Source organism: Rana temporaria, chromosome 5 (genome assembly GCF_905171775.1).
Source record: "Rana temporaria chromosome 5, aRanTem1.1, whole genome shotgun sequence".
Taxonomy (NCBI): domain Eukaryota; kingdom Metazoa; phylum Chordata; class Amphibia; order Anura; family Ranidae; genus Rana; species Rana temporaria.
The window spans coordinates 73,888,960-73,905,489 of NC_053493.1; the positions used below are offsets into that span (position 1 = coordinate 73,888,960).

The 16,530-nt window shown below is 44.1% G+C and overlaps 1 protein-coding gene across 1 annotated transcript in view; it reads left to right on the forward strand.

Moving 5' to 3' along the window:
* The window catches only part of CNPY1 (canopy FGF signaling regulator 1), a 184,790-nt gene that overhangs the window by 695 nt on the left and 167,565 nt on the right, over positions 1 to 16,530 (forward strand). The gene's annotated exons all lie outside the window — the stretch shown is intronic.

The following is a 16,530-nucleotide window of genomic DNA, read 5'->3' on the forward strand; positions in this document are numbered from 1 at the left end:
TCATGCAGCACTGTACCCAAATCACATTTTTATATATTTTTTTCACACAAATAGAGCTTTCTTTTGGTGCTATTTAATCATCTCTGGGGTTTTTTTTTTTTTTTGTTGCAAAATAAACAAATTAAAAATAAATAAAAAACAATTCCATAGTTTATAAATTTGCAAACGGGTAATTATTCTCCTTCACTGACGGGCACTGATAGGCAGCACTGATTGGCACTGGTAGGTGACACTGATGAAGAGGGAATAATGGGCACTGATAGGCAGCACTGATGGGCAATGGTAGGTGACACTGATGCGGTGGCACTGATAGGCAGCACTGATGGGCAATGGTAGGTGACACTGATGCGGTGGCACTGATGGGCACTGATAGGTGACACTGATGAGGAGGCACTAATGGGCAGCACTGTTGAGTACTAATAACCAGCGTCAATTCACAATTGTGATTGGACACAGCTGATCACATGGTAAAGAGCCGCTGATTGGCTCTTTACCTCAATCTGTGATCAGCTGTGTTCGGAGGACACTGCCATCCAGAGCACGCCGCCCGATCACGGGACACCATCATATGACGGCATCCCAGAACTAGCCGGCCGCACTGTAGTCGCTATATTTGGCAAGTGGTTACAGGGACGCTGGAGTGGGCCTGAACTGGTTGGGAGCCTGTTCACACCACATGCAGTGCAGTGCTTTTTTTTCCTGTATTAAAGCATGGAAAGAAGGTTATATGGGTTCCAGGGGCAAAGTTCACTACAGCGCAATGCCTTCCAGTGCCAGAAAATGCTGTTTTATTCATGCACAGAACTGTACTGGAACATAAAAAATGCATCGAAACCCAGTATAGTGAACAAAAAAAAACAGATAAAAGGAAGAAAAATGCATCTGGAGTGTATGCGGAAATGCATCAAAAACGCACCAAAATCAAAAAGACACGTTAAAAATAGCGCAAAAATAGCGCATGCAGATAAGCATTGGGAACAGATCTGGAGGACGTTTTTGTGGTGTGAAGGGCACTTAAAGGGGTTGTAAACCCTCGTGATTTTTCATCTTAAAGCGGAGGTTCACCCAAAATGGAACCTCCGCTTTTTGGAACTTTCGCCCCCTCCGGTGTCACATTTGGCACCTTTCAGGGGGGAGGGGGTGCAGATGGCTGTATAAAACAGGTATTTGCACCACTTCCGGGTATAGACTCCTGTGGGAGTCAAGCCCCTTTGCGTCACCCCCCCTCCCCCGCTGTGTTCTGGGAAACACACGGCTCCCAGAACACAGCAGGGACCAGTGAGGACGGCGCAGCGCGACTCACACATGCGCAGTAGGGAACCGGGAAGTGAAGCCGCAGCGCTTCTCTTCCCGATTCCCTCACCGAGGATGGCGGCGGGGAATCCGAGAGACGAGTGGTAGCTCAGCTTCGGCTGCCGACGTCGCGGGCGACCTGGACAGGTAAGTGGCCATTTTTTAAAAGTCAGCAGCTGCAGTATTTGTAGCTGCTGGCTTTTTAAAAAAAAAATTCCGGTGAACCTCCACTTTAATGCATCCTATGCAAAAATCTTCTTCCAGTGACCCCCTCCCCCCCCCCCCTTTTACTTCCCTGAGCCCTGGAATTTCCTGCAGCGGAGACGCACTCTTCCTCTGCCCGGGGTTCTCAGCTCTTAATTGGATAGATTGATAGCAGCACAGCCATTGGCACCCACTGCTGTCAATCAGATCCAATGACCCGGGGGGGGGGGGGGGGGCAGGGGCCGAGTCATACACCCGGCGTCTATGGATGCCGAATGCAGGACTCGGGTGTGCGCCCGCAAGGTAACCCCCCAGGGGAGCCCTTCTCCTAGGGGGTTATACAATGCAGGGAGGAGCCCCTGAAGGACCCCATAAGGTGAGGATCGGGGCCACTCTGTGCAAAACTAACTGCACAGTGGAGGTAAGTATTACATGTTTGTTATTTAAAAAGAAATATAGACAGAGACAGACTCTTCCTCCAGTTCCCTATACTTAGAAAGGACTGGACTTTCAGGGGTGGGGGGGGGGAGGAACTGTCAATGGACTACGAGTGTGGCATCTACCGCTCTGTTCTAAAGGGCGGAGCAAAATGCATTGGGGGGGGCCTTTGACAGTTCTGGAGACCTTACTTACAGAAGGATATTGATAACGAGTACAGAGACGGGTAACAAAAATGGTGAAAGGTGTGGAGAATATAAAATATCTAGAGCGCCTTCAGGAATTTAATATATACAGTCTGGAGGAAAGAAAGGAAAGGGGAGATATGATTGACACCTTTAAAATACATCAGGGGGATGAATAAGGTTCAGGAAGGCAGTTTTTTCCATATGAAACCAAAATCAAAAACACGAGACATGACCTCAATCTAACTGGAGGGAAGTTCAAAACTCAAAGTATTATTTTACTGAAAGGGTAGTTTGAGGCTCGGAATAAACCTCCATGAGAGTTAGTGAGATAGTTAACAGAAAATGGCGCCAAACATGCCTGGGACAAACATAGATCTATACTAGTTAACAGGAAAAAATAAATAAAAAAAATCAAGGACAAAAACAAAACTTATGCCGCGTACACACGTTCGTTTTTCCAACTTCATCATTAAAAACGACGTTGCCCACACACCATCGTTTTTAAAAAATGATGAGCAAAGCGTGGTGACGTACGACGGCACTCTAAAGGGGAAGTTCCATTCGCCTTTGGGCTGCTTTAGCTGATTCCCTGTTAGTAAAAGACGATTCGCGCTTTTCTGTCTGTTACAGCGTGATGAATGTGCTTCCTCCATTATGAACGGTAGTATTACCAGAACGAGCGCTCCCCTCTCATAACTTGCTTCTGAGCATGCGTGGGTTTAAAACATCGTTTTAGCCCACACACAATCATTTTTTACAACCCGAAAAAATACGTTTAAAAATGCAGCATGCTCAAATTTTTTTTTTGTCGTTTTCAGAACATGAAACACGATGTGAAGCCCACACACGATCATTTTAAATTAAGTTTTTAAAAACAATGTTTTTTTCCATGCCGAAAAACAATCGTGTGTAAGCGGCATTACATTTTTTTTTTTTTTAAATGGGCAGACTCGATGGACTACTCAGTCTTTTTCTGCCGTCACTTTTCTGTTCTATGACATCTACTGCACTGGGGTTCCACTGAGAACTACAAGTCCTTCTGCTGTGGTAATAGACAGGACTTGTAGTTCATTCATTCACAAGTCTCTGCCCACACAGCCACACCGACAGCTGCTGCAGGGGGAATTGTTGGGGGGGGGGGGGGGGGGGTGGTGGTGGTGGTTGGAGCCCTACACACTGTCCCAGAAGGGGGCCTTTATTTTACGGCTTATCAATTCTCATATGTGTAGGCTGCATTCGTTTTCTTTTTTAGTCATTCTTTCCTTTATTTTTGTCTGTCGATTCAACCAGTAAGTTGGAAGGAAGGAAGAAAAGGGTTTGCTGTAACTGCTTAGAAAGTGTTAGCTGGAGTTTGGCGTAGATTGTGAATCCCACCATCCAGGAGCAACATTTTGTTTTGTTTTTTCTGACTGGATGGCTGTTAGCTCGGCGGTCTCCCCTTCTGAGGAAGATCTGACACCTGACTCCTGGATTTCCTGCCATATCTTATGGGCTTGCCTGTTCTCCTTAATCATAATATAATTGTACCCTAATTGCTGGAGGAGTCAACTTCTGAAACCCCCTGAGCATGTGCCCTGTCTTCCAGGGTCATAAATCCAACTCAACAGGGGAAGAAGTCTCAGGACCAGAAGAAAAAGTGACCATTCAGTATGAATAAGGCCGGTTATACACAGAGCTTATTTCTTTCATGCAACTCAAGAAATTTACTCGATTTCCCCCCATCAACACAGACAGTGCTCACAGGGGAATCCCTCCTGCCGGGCAATTCTCTTCTCCTGCCAGGGGAAGCCATCTCTGCTGGGAGAAGACAGTGAATATTATTAGAGGCTATACAACCTGCTAGCGATAATCGCAAGAGAATCTGGCAGGCTGGTTGTACCCAAGTTGAACGATTGATCGATCAACTTGGTACATTCAGCCGGCCCATTAACGGTTCGAATCTCGGCCAATTCAAACTGTGTTTGGCTGGCCTAAGCCAAAAGCGGAGCTTCTCTATACTCCTTCAGCGTTCTTCAATAAAGGTGCTGGGTGAAGCCAAGGTTGAGGTTGGAGGGGGAGGGAAAGATTTCCCAATGTATTCATTCTTGGGAAGAAATCCTTGAGTCAAAACCTAGAATCTGTAACTCTTCCTCCGTAGAATTTTTTTTCTGACCAAACCTTTAAAGGATCCAAAGAGAGTGGCTGCTCTGATTAATGGCATACAGATTTTTGCCCTTCAAAGAGAAGTATGTTTTTTTTTGTAGAATCATACTTAACTCTGTGGATGCTGCATCGTTCCTCTTCTCATAGAAGCAAGCAATCGAACATGGCCAATGGCTGCCTGTCGTTTAGCATCTCTCCTGCTCTGCTCCTCTGTGCTCACTGAGTTGAGCTGTGGAGGGACGTGGGGCGGCCGTCTCAGTGGCTCACTGAGAGGCTGAGACTGCCATCAGTCCAGGCACCTGGAGAATCCAGACTCCCAATGTGGGGATGACGCGGTGCCTGACGCGGAGAGCAGACTTCAGACAACTCTCTGCTGAAAATGGGTCACAGAAGTGCAAAATTAATTGCATTCCTGTGACCCATAGGAGAAGTCCGGCCAAACTAGCTCAGGCTGGACTACTCCATTCAGAGCATAATTGCTCCTGTTCAGGAAGGTAACATTTTCAGGGATTTCATGTTATCCTCGTGTAAAAACCTGAAGAAGCTGAACAGATTTCTACTTTACAAAAAGTTCAGGATGGAGAACATTGTCAGTCCGCATGTCCCTCCTCAAAGAAGTTTTTATGATCATTCTTGACTTGCAAGACAGTTTTTTTGATCTCAATAAGACCATTCACCTACTCAAGGTTGCAACAATATTTCATAAGTCCTAGGACATTTTTCTTCTATCCTTCTGTGTTGATCCTAAGAACCTACAAGAAGAAAGCTTCCACCCTTTGAATATTAAAGGATGTATTCTGAACTACCTAGAGCAGTGATGGCGAACCTTGGCACCCCAGATATTTTGGAACTACATTTCCCATGATGCTCTACTACACTGCAGAGTGCATGAGCATCATGGGAAATGTACTTCCAAAACATCTGGGGTGCGAAGGTTCGCCATCACTGACCTAGAGGCTATCAAAGATTTGAAAGGATCCAATCATCTGTTGGTCCTATTTACAGCTCCAAAAATGCAGGCCTCCAAAGCAACTATTGCTAGATGGATTAGGCAAGCTATTCCATTAGTTTACTACAGGAATGTCCAGCCTGCGCAATCCCCCCCCCCCACTCTACCTCCCCACACATCACATATATAGGCCACTTTCACACCGGCGGTTCCTCTTGCAGCTCTCATTGAGAAGGTGCAGCCGCTGGCCCCGTTTACTATAATGAGAAGTCCTGATCTGCATACTTGTTTCTTGCAGTGACTCAGAAAACAATGGAACCAGAGGATCTGAAATAAGTCACACAACTAGCATTTCTAAAGGCCTGTGTCTACAGACTTTTAGCTAAATTCATGTAGACCTGCCTAACGTTAGGCAGGCGTAGCGTATCTCATATACGCTACGCCGCCGTAAGTTAGAGAGGCAAGTGCTGTATTCACAAAGCACTTGCATCCTAAGTTACGGTGGCGTATCGTAAATGTGCCGGCGTAAGCGCGCCTAATTCAAATTGTGAAGAGGTGGGCGTGTTTTATGCTAATGAATCGTGACAAGTTTTTGCCTGAATTCAGCCCTGAAACAGAGCTAATGACGCACAGGACCCCTCTGCAGCCGCCCTGGAGATACAGTGGGGAGAACAAGTATTTGATACACTGCCTATTTTGCAGGTTTTCCTTACAGAGCATGGAGAGGTCAAAAATCCAGAAAATCACATTGTATGATTTTTAAGTAATTAATTTGCATGACATATGTATTTGATACATCAGAAAAGCAGAACTTATTATTTGGTACAGAAACCTTTGTTTGCAATTACAGAGATCATACATTTCCTGTAGTTCTTGACCAGGTTTGCACACACTGCAGCAGGGATTTTGGCCCACTCCTCCATACAGAGCTTCTCCAGATCCTTCAGGTTTCAGGGCTGTTTCTGGACAATATGGACTTTCAGCTCCCACCAAGGATTTTCTATTGGGTTCAGGTCTGGAGACTGGCTAGGCCACTCCAGGACCTTGAGATTCTTCTTACGGAATTTGAAAAAAGTGATTGGTGTATCCTCTATTGGATCCGGCACCTCATCCCTAGGAAATAGTATAGGGTTGTGAAAAATGAGGGGGATTATAACGGTGCCTTAAACAAGTCACAAAAAATTATAATCAAAAACCAAAATAAATGCAACATTTTATTAATAGTATAAATTGTTTAAAAACATAGACAATGAACTAGAATTGACATTGATTATCACAGTATCCCGACATGTTTCGGCAAATCGTTGCCTTCTTCAGGGGTGTACGAGTCAATCAGTGTATTAGTACAATCTATTGAAAAAATATATACAGGTAATTAATACAGATTATATAAATGAATGTATCATAACAAGGCTACTTGTTACTTCTTATGGAGCCACTCCTTAGTTGCCCTGGCTGTGTGTTTCGGGTCATTGTCATGCTTGAAGACCCAGCCACGACCCATCTTCAATGCTCACACTGAGGGAAGGAGGTTTTGGCCAAGATCTCCCGATACATGGCCCCATCCATCCTCCCCTCAATACGTTGCAGTCGTCCTGTCCCTTTGCAGAAAAGCATCCCAAAGAATGATGTTTCCACCTCCATGTTTCACGGTTGGGATGGTGTTTTCGGGGTTGTTCTCATCCTCCTTCCTCCTCCAAACACGACGAGTAAAGCTTAGACCAAAAAGCTCTATTTTTGCACAGGCCCTTTTATGAAAGTTTTTGCGATTTTTTTGTGATATTTAAATATCAGCTATTGATTGTGCTTTTGCACTGTTTTTGTGATTATTTTTTAATTTTTTTCTGGTTACCAGATTTTGAATGCTATTTGCACTTATTTTGTATTGCACATTATCGCATTAGCACTTTGGTAGTTTATTTATTTTCATTGATATTGAGTAAGCGCCACATTATTTACTTGAATTTATACGTTCTATCTTGTTTCTGGTGAACCTTGACCTCCTTTCTCCTCCCATGAACTTCCTATTTAAGCCACGCCTTTGCACCTCCTGTTTGCCAGGTTATTGTGCTGTTCAGCCAAAATCTTGCGGTCCTGCTGCCATCCATATCTTAACTACCACTCCATACTGACCTTGGCTTGTTCCTCCAACTACACTTCCACTTGATCCCAACCTGCAACCACTTCTTACCGACTCTTGGCTTTTTAAAGTGGTTGTAAACTGCTGATCTTCAAAAAAAAAAAAAAAACCTGCAAGGCAATGGCATAATATGCTAGTATGCATTGCATACCAACACATTATGAAATACTCACCTTGGAGCGAAGCCCTCCAGTGCTGTAAAGTCACCACTGAGAGGGCTGATATGATCCCCCTGTCTTTCTTCCAGGTTCGCGAGTTCCAGTGCTACGATTGGCCGGAGCCGCGATGACGAGCCCTCAGTTCCAGCACGAAGCTCTGAAGTTCCGGCAAGGTATGCCAGACCTGCAGAGCGCATGCGCCAGTAATGTCACTGGCTGCATGCAAGGGGCATATCTCCAAACTGTGCACTTTTAGGATATTCATTTAACCTACAGTTAAGCCTTATTATAGGCTTAGCTGTAGGTAAAAATTACCAAGCAGTGTTAACAACCGCTTTAATGACTACGCTTCTTCTTGATCCCTACCTTCTACATGTGCTACGGAATCTCAGCTCCTGGTGGGGCTATTCTGAACTCTGCGACCTGGTGTTAACATGCAGTGAAACCCATCTCCACCATCCGGAGCTGTGGTGATTACCGGATAGTGCTTAGATCCTGCACCTTGGGTAAGCCTGCGTTGGTTGCAACCTCTCAACTGCTATAGCTACTGGTCTCAGAGCCTGACCCCTGATCGTGTCTGAGATTGCAAGATTTTAAAGCTGAAAATTTGTCATCTTAGTAGTTGGTGCTTTCATACCTTACAGCCATATGCTTTTTGTTTTATCACTGAGAAATCCGGTGTGCATTATTTTGAGTGATGACATAATTATGTTGCCACTCGCTTTAGTGGGCGAACCTAGGAGTCTGGCACTCCCGGTCTGAATTGCCCACTGATGCATTCTTTGATTAACATTCCAGGAGTCTCCTGGTCTGTCACAGCTCTCCATGGAGAGTACACAGAAGGGAAAGGGGCACAGCTGGGAGGTTCACAGGTGGCCGAACAGGCACAGTCCGTCCAATAATTACATAAAAAATGTACCTGTCCTCAATCGCAGACATTCATTACAATTCCCACTGCATGATGGGAATTGTGGTTTCTCATAGGTGCGATGTGAGAAAGCAATGATGTGATGTACATGCCCAGATTTGCACCTCCTCCCAGAGCTTGTTGGAGTTGTTATTTTATGAATTGGAAAGATGACATCACCGATATTACGGTCTATTTTTCTCCTAAATGGTAAGGTTTATAAATTGGCTCCTAAATATAGAGATCCAACAAAATTTTAGCAGACAAAAATTGTGTTATTGTAAGGGCTTACCTTGAGTGGAGTCCATTTTGCAGGTTTGTATGCTCACCCTTACAAATACACACAGCCCACAGTAATAAGGTAAGACACTACCTGGGCTGTGAGTCTGTGCACGGGGGCTTGATAGGGATTTGCCAAGTATAGCCGTGGTCCAGGATTCCAGAGAGAGTCAGGTAAGTACTGACGGAAAGTTCAGGGTTGCAGACAGGAACCAAAGACAAGTCCGGGGCACAAGCCGTGGGTCAAGGGCTGGAGAAGGCAGAGAAAATCCAAAAGTACAGGCCGGGGTCAAAGGGCAGGAGACAGCAGCATTCCAGGGTACATAAGCCAAAAGGGTCAGAAGCCGGGGTCAGTCTTGTAGGCTGAAGACAACCACAGGAACACAGGAACTGTTGGCACAGACAGGACCATCAGAGAACAATGAACTGACACCTGCCTCATAGTGAGGCAGGGCTTTATACCCTGGTTGATTAGGAAACCTGCCTCAGCTGGACCAGGATAAACAGGTGCAGATTGCAGGGGGAGATTCAAAGACAGGCAATCAGCACATAGTTCAGAACCAGGCTTTGATGGACAGCAAGCAGAATATGAACTTGAGAAGTGGCTCAGAGGCAGAGACCTGGAGCAGCAATGGAGAAGTCCTGGGTTCAATCCCACCCAGAGCCACTTGGGGCGTGACCACGCCTCGCTGTCTGTTTGGCACGGTAGCGATCGTGACAGTTCCCCCCCCCTTAAAAACGCCCTCCGGGCGTTGGAAGGAGCTTCCTGATAGACACAGTCTGTAATGTCCAAACCACCCTCTTCACTAGAGTAGTCAAACACATCGTCCGACAGGAGAGATATGTTGCCATAGGCATCCATGCCATACAAACAGTTCTCGTCCAAACCATGAGGAAACAAAGCACCAACGACAGAGTCCGAAGACTTTTTCTTTTTCTTTTTGGACTTTGTTGCTTTTGAAGTTCTGGTAGGGGGTGCACTCACTGCTTGTAAAGCTTGTTCAAACACTGCTAGATCCTGCTTACAGACCATAGTACCATTCGAGGCATATGTGCAGTCAGGTGGAAGAACTTCACTTGGGGACACCGGAGCTGGAACTTCAACCGGAGACACAGGAACTGGGGACACTGGAGACACAGGAACTGGGGACACTGGAGACACAGGAACTGGACCTGGAGACACTGAAACTGGAGACACTGAAACTGGAGACACTGAAACTGGAGACACTGGAACTGGAGACACTGGAGCCAGAACTGGGGACACTGGAGCCGGAACTGGGGACGCTGGAACTGCAACTGGGAAGGTAGGTACAGCAAGCTGAAGAACAGGTGCATCGGACAGGACAGTAGTCACCGGAATGTCAGACTGGGGCAAAGGTACTTCAAGCTGCATAGCAGGCAAAGATTCTGGGGTAGAGAAAAAACTCCCAATAGTACCCACCTGAAGAACCCTTGGCCGAGGTGGGCGAGTTGGGCAGAGAGATATAAGGTGCCCACTAACACCACAATAAAAACAAAGTCCATAGCCTCGCCTCCGCTCTCTTTCTACCTTAGATAGGCTGGACCGGATGGCCCCGATCTGCATGGGTTCCTCATCCTCCAAGGTAGGCGTGTGTGCATCCACAGGAGCGTCAAGGCTATGTGGTGTTGGAGCTTCATGGCTGGGCACATACAGAGCTTCATACCTTGGCACATGCTGGGCTGGCTTGGTGTCATATCTGTACTGGGAACTCCTGTCCCTGGATACTCGTAGGCCACGTGAACCGAGAGCAGACTTGGGAACACTGGTTCTCTTGGAGACAGGAATGTATGAGTCCAGAGCAAACATGAAAGTTTCCCAGCTGTCCAAGACTGGACTCTTTTCCTGCAACAACTGATGAGCCCATGATTTGATTTGCCCTGTGAGCAGGTTGATGGAAGCGCGAACCTTAACAAAGTCTGTGGCATAGGTCTTAGGTTTAAGAGTAAACAACAGCTCACAATCCATCTTAAAGCACGAGAAGGATGCACGGCTACCGTCAAACCTCTCTGGCATCACAACAAATGGCTCAGGATATGCTGGTTCCGGGGCTGGGCGTACTGTCCCTTTAAGCAATAGAACTTCTTGCTGTAGTTCAAAAATGGTATGGCCCAGACTGGAGACTTGCAAAGCCAGGGAGGTGAGCATTTTGTACAACTCTGCGGACTCCATGTTATTGGTCAGTTCATTATGTAAGGGCTTACCTTGAGTGGAGTCCATTTTGCAGGTTTGTATGCTCACCATTACAAATACACACAGCCCACAGTAATAAGGTAAGACACTACCTGGGCTGTGAGTCTGTGCACGGGGGCTTGATAGGGATTTGCCAAGTATAGCCGTGGTCCAGGATTCCAGAGAGAGTCAGGTAAGTACTGACGGAAAGTTCAGGGTTGCAGACAGGAACCAAAGACAAGTCCGGGGCACAAGCCGTGGGTCAAGGGCTGGAGAAGGCAGAGAAAATCCAAAAGTACAGGCCGGGGTCAAAGGGCAGGAGACAGCAACATTCCAGGGTACATAAGCCAAAAAGGTCAGAAGTCGGGGTCAGTCTTGTAGGCTGAAGACAACCACAGGAACACAGGAACTGTTGGCACAGACAGGACCATCAGAGAACAATGAACTGACACCTGCCTCATAGTGAGGCAGGGCTTTATACCCTGGTTGATTAGGAAACCTGCCTCAGCTGGACCAGGATAAACAGGTGCAGATTGCAGGGATATTCAAAGGCAGGAAATCAGCACATAGTTCAGAACCAGGCTTTGATGGACAGCAAGCAGAATATGAACTTGAGAAGTGGCTCAGAGGCAAAGACCTGGAGCAGCAATGGAGAAGTCCTGGGTTCAATCCCACCCAGAGCCACTTGGGGCGTGACCGCGCCTCGCTGGCTGTTTGGCACGGTAGCGATCGTGACAGTTATCGGCAGATAAAAGAAAAGGTGGCGGTAATGTGATTTTACCGCGCTTTTGTGTCGATTTTACAGCGATTTTTACTGCAATTCTGAGCAGATTTTACCACAATTTACTGTGCTTATGGTGTGTTTTTCATAGGTCACATGACTCAAAAAAAAAACGCATCAAAAGCCTAACACTGGTGCGTTAATGATGCATTCTTGCTGCATTTTTAAAGCATTTGAACTGGAAGATGCGTTTTTTTTTTTTAACTGACCAAAAATGTTTTTTCATTTCATTTTCGGTTTCAGCACCAAAATTTCCATTCGGTGCATCTTTACCTAAATGTTTATTGTTTTAGATAGGTTAGTGTACACATTGTTCTATTATTTAATTTTTATTTTTTGCATCCCAAAGTTCGACTTTAATAAACAAAACTTTAAAAGAGTCTTATACCGAAACCTGCAGGCATTTTTTTTTTGCCAGAATATTAGAAAAAGTGCCCAAATCATCCTGTTTAAAAAAAAGTCCTCTTATTCCTACTGGGGTCCTATATTTGGCAAAAGCACAACAGGTGTAAGTGCTCATAAGTTCATACAAAACTCAGCTGGGTTCTGCTGTCCGATAAGGCATTTTAATTTGTGGTAGGTGATAAGAGCTCTAATAAACATCCCATAACGTACTGTCATCTTTTACTAATGCAGCATATAAACCCTGACAAAACACCAACCTCTTGGGGGCTCTTTAATCAGAGAAAGATCAGGCTGAGGTTGACCCTTTGCTCTCATATGGCTCTACAAAGAGATTGCGTGAATTGTCTGTTCTTGATTGTGATAGCATCATGTGTCTTTATTTTGTACAGTCTGAAACATTTTAAAATGTAAATTCTAACTACTCTCAGTAGATACATTGTAGGTTAGCTCACACTTTTATTTTCTTCTTTTTTTTTTATGGACAGCAATATTTTTTCTCTGCCTAAATCCTAATGAAATTGGGATTTTACAAGCTACATACCAGAAATGATACCTACATTAGGACAGAAAACCACAATGGCCTGCGTTAAAGCAAACATGCAGACCCTGTCAAACTTACAAGTCCCAATGACACCGATGTCAAGTTACTATAGAATTTGATGAGGGGCGTCATTTAGGATGTACAAATCGAATGCCTCAAAGGGGAAATGCAGATTGTTTGTTTTAAAACAATGGAAAGTTGTCAAAGCTGTTTCTTTGTAGTATATGTTTTTAACCATTTCACCCCTCCCACATGGATAGACAAGAACAATTTTTACATTTCTGCTATGGGCCTGTTTATCCAGTGATAACTTTGTCATTCTTTTAAGTTGTACCGGAACTTACAATGTGCAGATTTACTGTGTTATAGGGAACATTTTTGAAATGTTGAATGTACCTAAGGAGTACCTTGAAAATGTTTTCATTTTTGTATTAAAGTGATTGTAAACGATAACCTTTTAAAACAACCTATTCAGTTTAAAATAGAAATGAAAGGCAAAGCATCTTTGTATAGATAAAAAAACAAAACATTATAAATACCTTTTTTTTCCCTTTTTTAATTTTTTTTAATAAGTGATCACATTCCCTCTGTTCTCAGCTGCATAAGAGCTGGGGGAGGAGAAGCAGCAAGAGAACTTCCCAGTAAATGGCTGTGCAGGAGGGTTGTTTCAGGACAAGTCTGATCATTGGAGGAAAACACACTGAGTTCCCAGCATCGCTAGAGAACTGACTACCGTGTGCTCTCCTGCTTAGTGTGGTAATTGTTTAGTAGGAAAACAAGGGGACTAGTAGGAACACCAAGGATTTCACATAAAAGGAAGAACAAAGAGAACAGGATACTCTCTCATACAAGCAGAGCTTTTTTTCTCAGAAAATAGGTGCAGGAACTCAACCACGACCCGTTCAGATTTCACAAACAGTATAAGGGTGTTAAAGGGGGCATTAAATACCAGGATTGCATTACATACAGAGTGCAGTGTTCAGGGGAGTTACACACAGAGTGCAGAGCTGTCACTTGTAAACACAGAAACCAGACTTCTGTGTTTACAAGTGATTGTGGTGAGCAGGCATCAAAGGGTCTGAGCAAAAGGTAGTGGAACTGAGTTCCCCCAAGTTCCCCCTGAAAAAAAGCCCTGCATACAAGTACATGGTACAGTGGCCACATATCAGAAATTTGAAGTGTTGGGTAACAATCGCTTTAAATTCTTCCTAAAAATAGCATTGCATTTTCTGGTAATCGAGGATGCCTAGGCTGTCCTGTGCCTACAGACTTATAGCTGTATATCTGGCGTGTGAAATATAAGGCACTGCTTCCTTTGACTGTCGGTCTCACTAGATTTCAACTGAGATTTGGTGATGTAACTATTTTTCTGCCTACTATAGGCTCTGACATGAGGAAACAAAGCCCTCTACAAGATGACTGCCTCCACTCAGAAACAGTACTAAACAAGTGAAAACGAGGAGCTGGATTCAAATTACCTGTAGATTAATCTGATTGTGATAAGGCAAAGTGGCTTTGGTAAGGCTGCCACCTAACGAAGGCAGGGAGTCCCAAAAGCAGGAGGTCCAGGTTTAAGATTCTCATGCACAAATTCCATGCATGCACTTCTTTTGGTGCGATCCAGTGCGATTTCAGCCTATTCAAGTGATTGGACTATAAATGGCAACCACACTGAATCACACCGGAAGGTGCAACACAGTCCTGTGCGATTCTATTGGGAACGCTGCATAATCAGGGAGACCTTATCAGTTAAATAAGCCAGGGTTTGACAAACTTGCTTGGAATCTAGGAGCCAGCTAAAAAAGTTAGGAGCCAGAAAACGCGCCCCGTCCCGCCAAGCTCGCGCACAGAAGCGAACACATCTGTGAGTGGCGCCCGCATATGTAAACGGTATTCAAACCACACATGTGAGGTATCGCCGCGATCGTTAGAGCGAGAGCAATAATTCTAGACCTCCTCTGAGTGTATTTTTTCCCCAAAAAAGTGCGCTTGTAAGACCGCTGCACAAATACGGTGTGACAGAAAGTATTGCAACGATTAGCATTTTTTTATTTGTTTTTTATTTATAACGGAGAGACCAGCCCACTACACGATCGCCATTTTATACTCTATGGTGTTAGAATAAAGAAATATACATAATGTTTGGGGTAGGGAAGGAGATGACAGTGAAATCAGTAAAAAAACACACATTAGAACTGCTGTTTTACTTGTAATGCCAACGGCCACCACCAGATGGTGCCAGGTCACAGAAGGCAGCTTGGGCCTTCATAAGGCTGCAAAGCTGTGGCCTAAATTACCGGCTGTCGCGGGCCCGCCGCAAATTACCGGCAGGTGCGGGCGCCAGGTCACAATTTCTTGTCGCAATTGCGACCAGGCGCCCGGATTTTGTCGAGGCCTGAAATAAGTTACATATATCTTTACAAATTCTACATAAAAAAAATAGTTTTCAAAACTGTAACATTCTTTGACAAGGTATTTTCTCATTTTCACATGTATAAATTTGATGTCATTTTGCTGTACACACGTGATTGTTTGTCACGTTTTTTTAATGTTTGTATGAATCGCGAGTCTGTTTGTTACCAAGAGTATATGCGTGACAGTTCATGGTTATGGCAACTGGTGTATGTATTTGACAGTTTTGTTGATCCACAACAATTTTACAATGACAAATTCACAAATAGTGACACAAAAAAAAAGGATTTTTTAGTTTTAGTTTTGGATCGTTTTTATTGCTGTCTGTGCCCCCATTATGGAGATCCAAATGAAAAAAAAAAAAGTTTTGCCTATAGTGCTACTTTAACTGTGATTCCCCTTTGTGAGGAGCCTCACCTTCAGCTTACGCTCTTTCATCTCAGATCTACTGCTGCTTGACTTAAAATAGAAATCTTCCTTTTCTCTATCCGTGTAATAGTTATATATATTTTTTTTAAAGTATACCCATAATCAGAATTCACTACAGTTGGTATTTGTGGCAAAGGTGGTGGTTTGTGTTAGAGATGCACTAAAAGTTCAGCGGCCAAAAATTGTGTTTTCAGGATTTTGCAGATAAAGAAAAAGGTTGGCGATAATGGTGCCAAAAACGCACGCAATTTTACTGTGCTTATGGTGTGTTTTTCATGGGGCATGTGACTCAAAAGCCGCATCAAAAAAGCTGCATCAAAAATGTAGCACAATGTATTTAAACTGGGAGGTTTTGGTGCATTTTATTTAACTGACCAAAAATGCCTTAGGCAAGATTTTTACCACCACAACGGAAGCGCAACAAACCAGTGTAAAGATATACATAGAATTTAAAGGGATGCATTTTTCTTGAGCTTTTCTTGCTCTAAAGGTGCCGACAATGGTGGACAATATATTCATATGCATTTAAATTCATAATATTAATTAAAAAGTCGAATATAATAAAATGTTATAATATATACAGTTGTGGCCAAAAGTTTTGAGAATGACACAAATATTAGTTCTCACAAAGTTTGCTGCTAAACTGCTTTTAGATCTTTGTTTCAGTTGTTTCTGTGATGTAGTGAAATATAATTACACGCACTTCATACATTTCAAAGGCTTTTATCGTCAATTACATGACATTTATGCAAAGAGTCAGTATTTGCAGTGTTGGCCCTTCTTTTTCAGGATCTGCAATTCGACTGGGCATGCTCTCAATCAACTTCTGGGCCAATTCCTGACTGATAGCAACCCATTCTTTCATAATCACTTCTTGGAGTTTGTCAGAATTAGTGGGTTTTCGTTATTCCACCCGCCTCTTGAGTATTGACCACAAGTTCTCAATGGGATTAAGATCTGGGGAGTTTCCAGGCCATGGACCCAAAATGTCAACGTTTTGGTCCCCGAGCCACTTAGTTATCACTTTTGCCTTATGGCACGGTGCTCCATCGTGCTGGAAAATGCATTGTTCT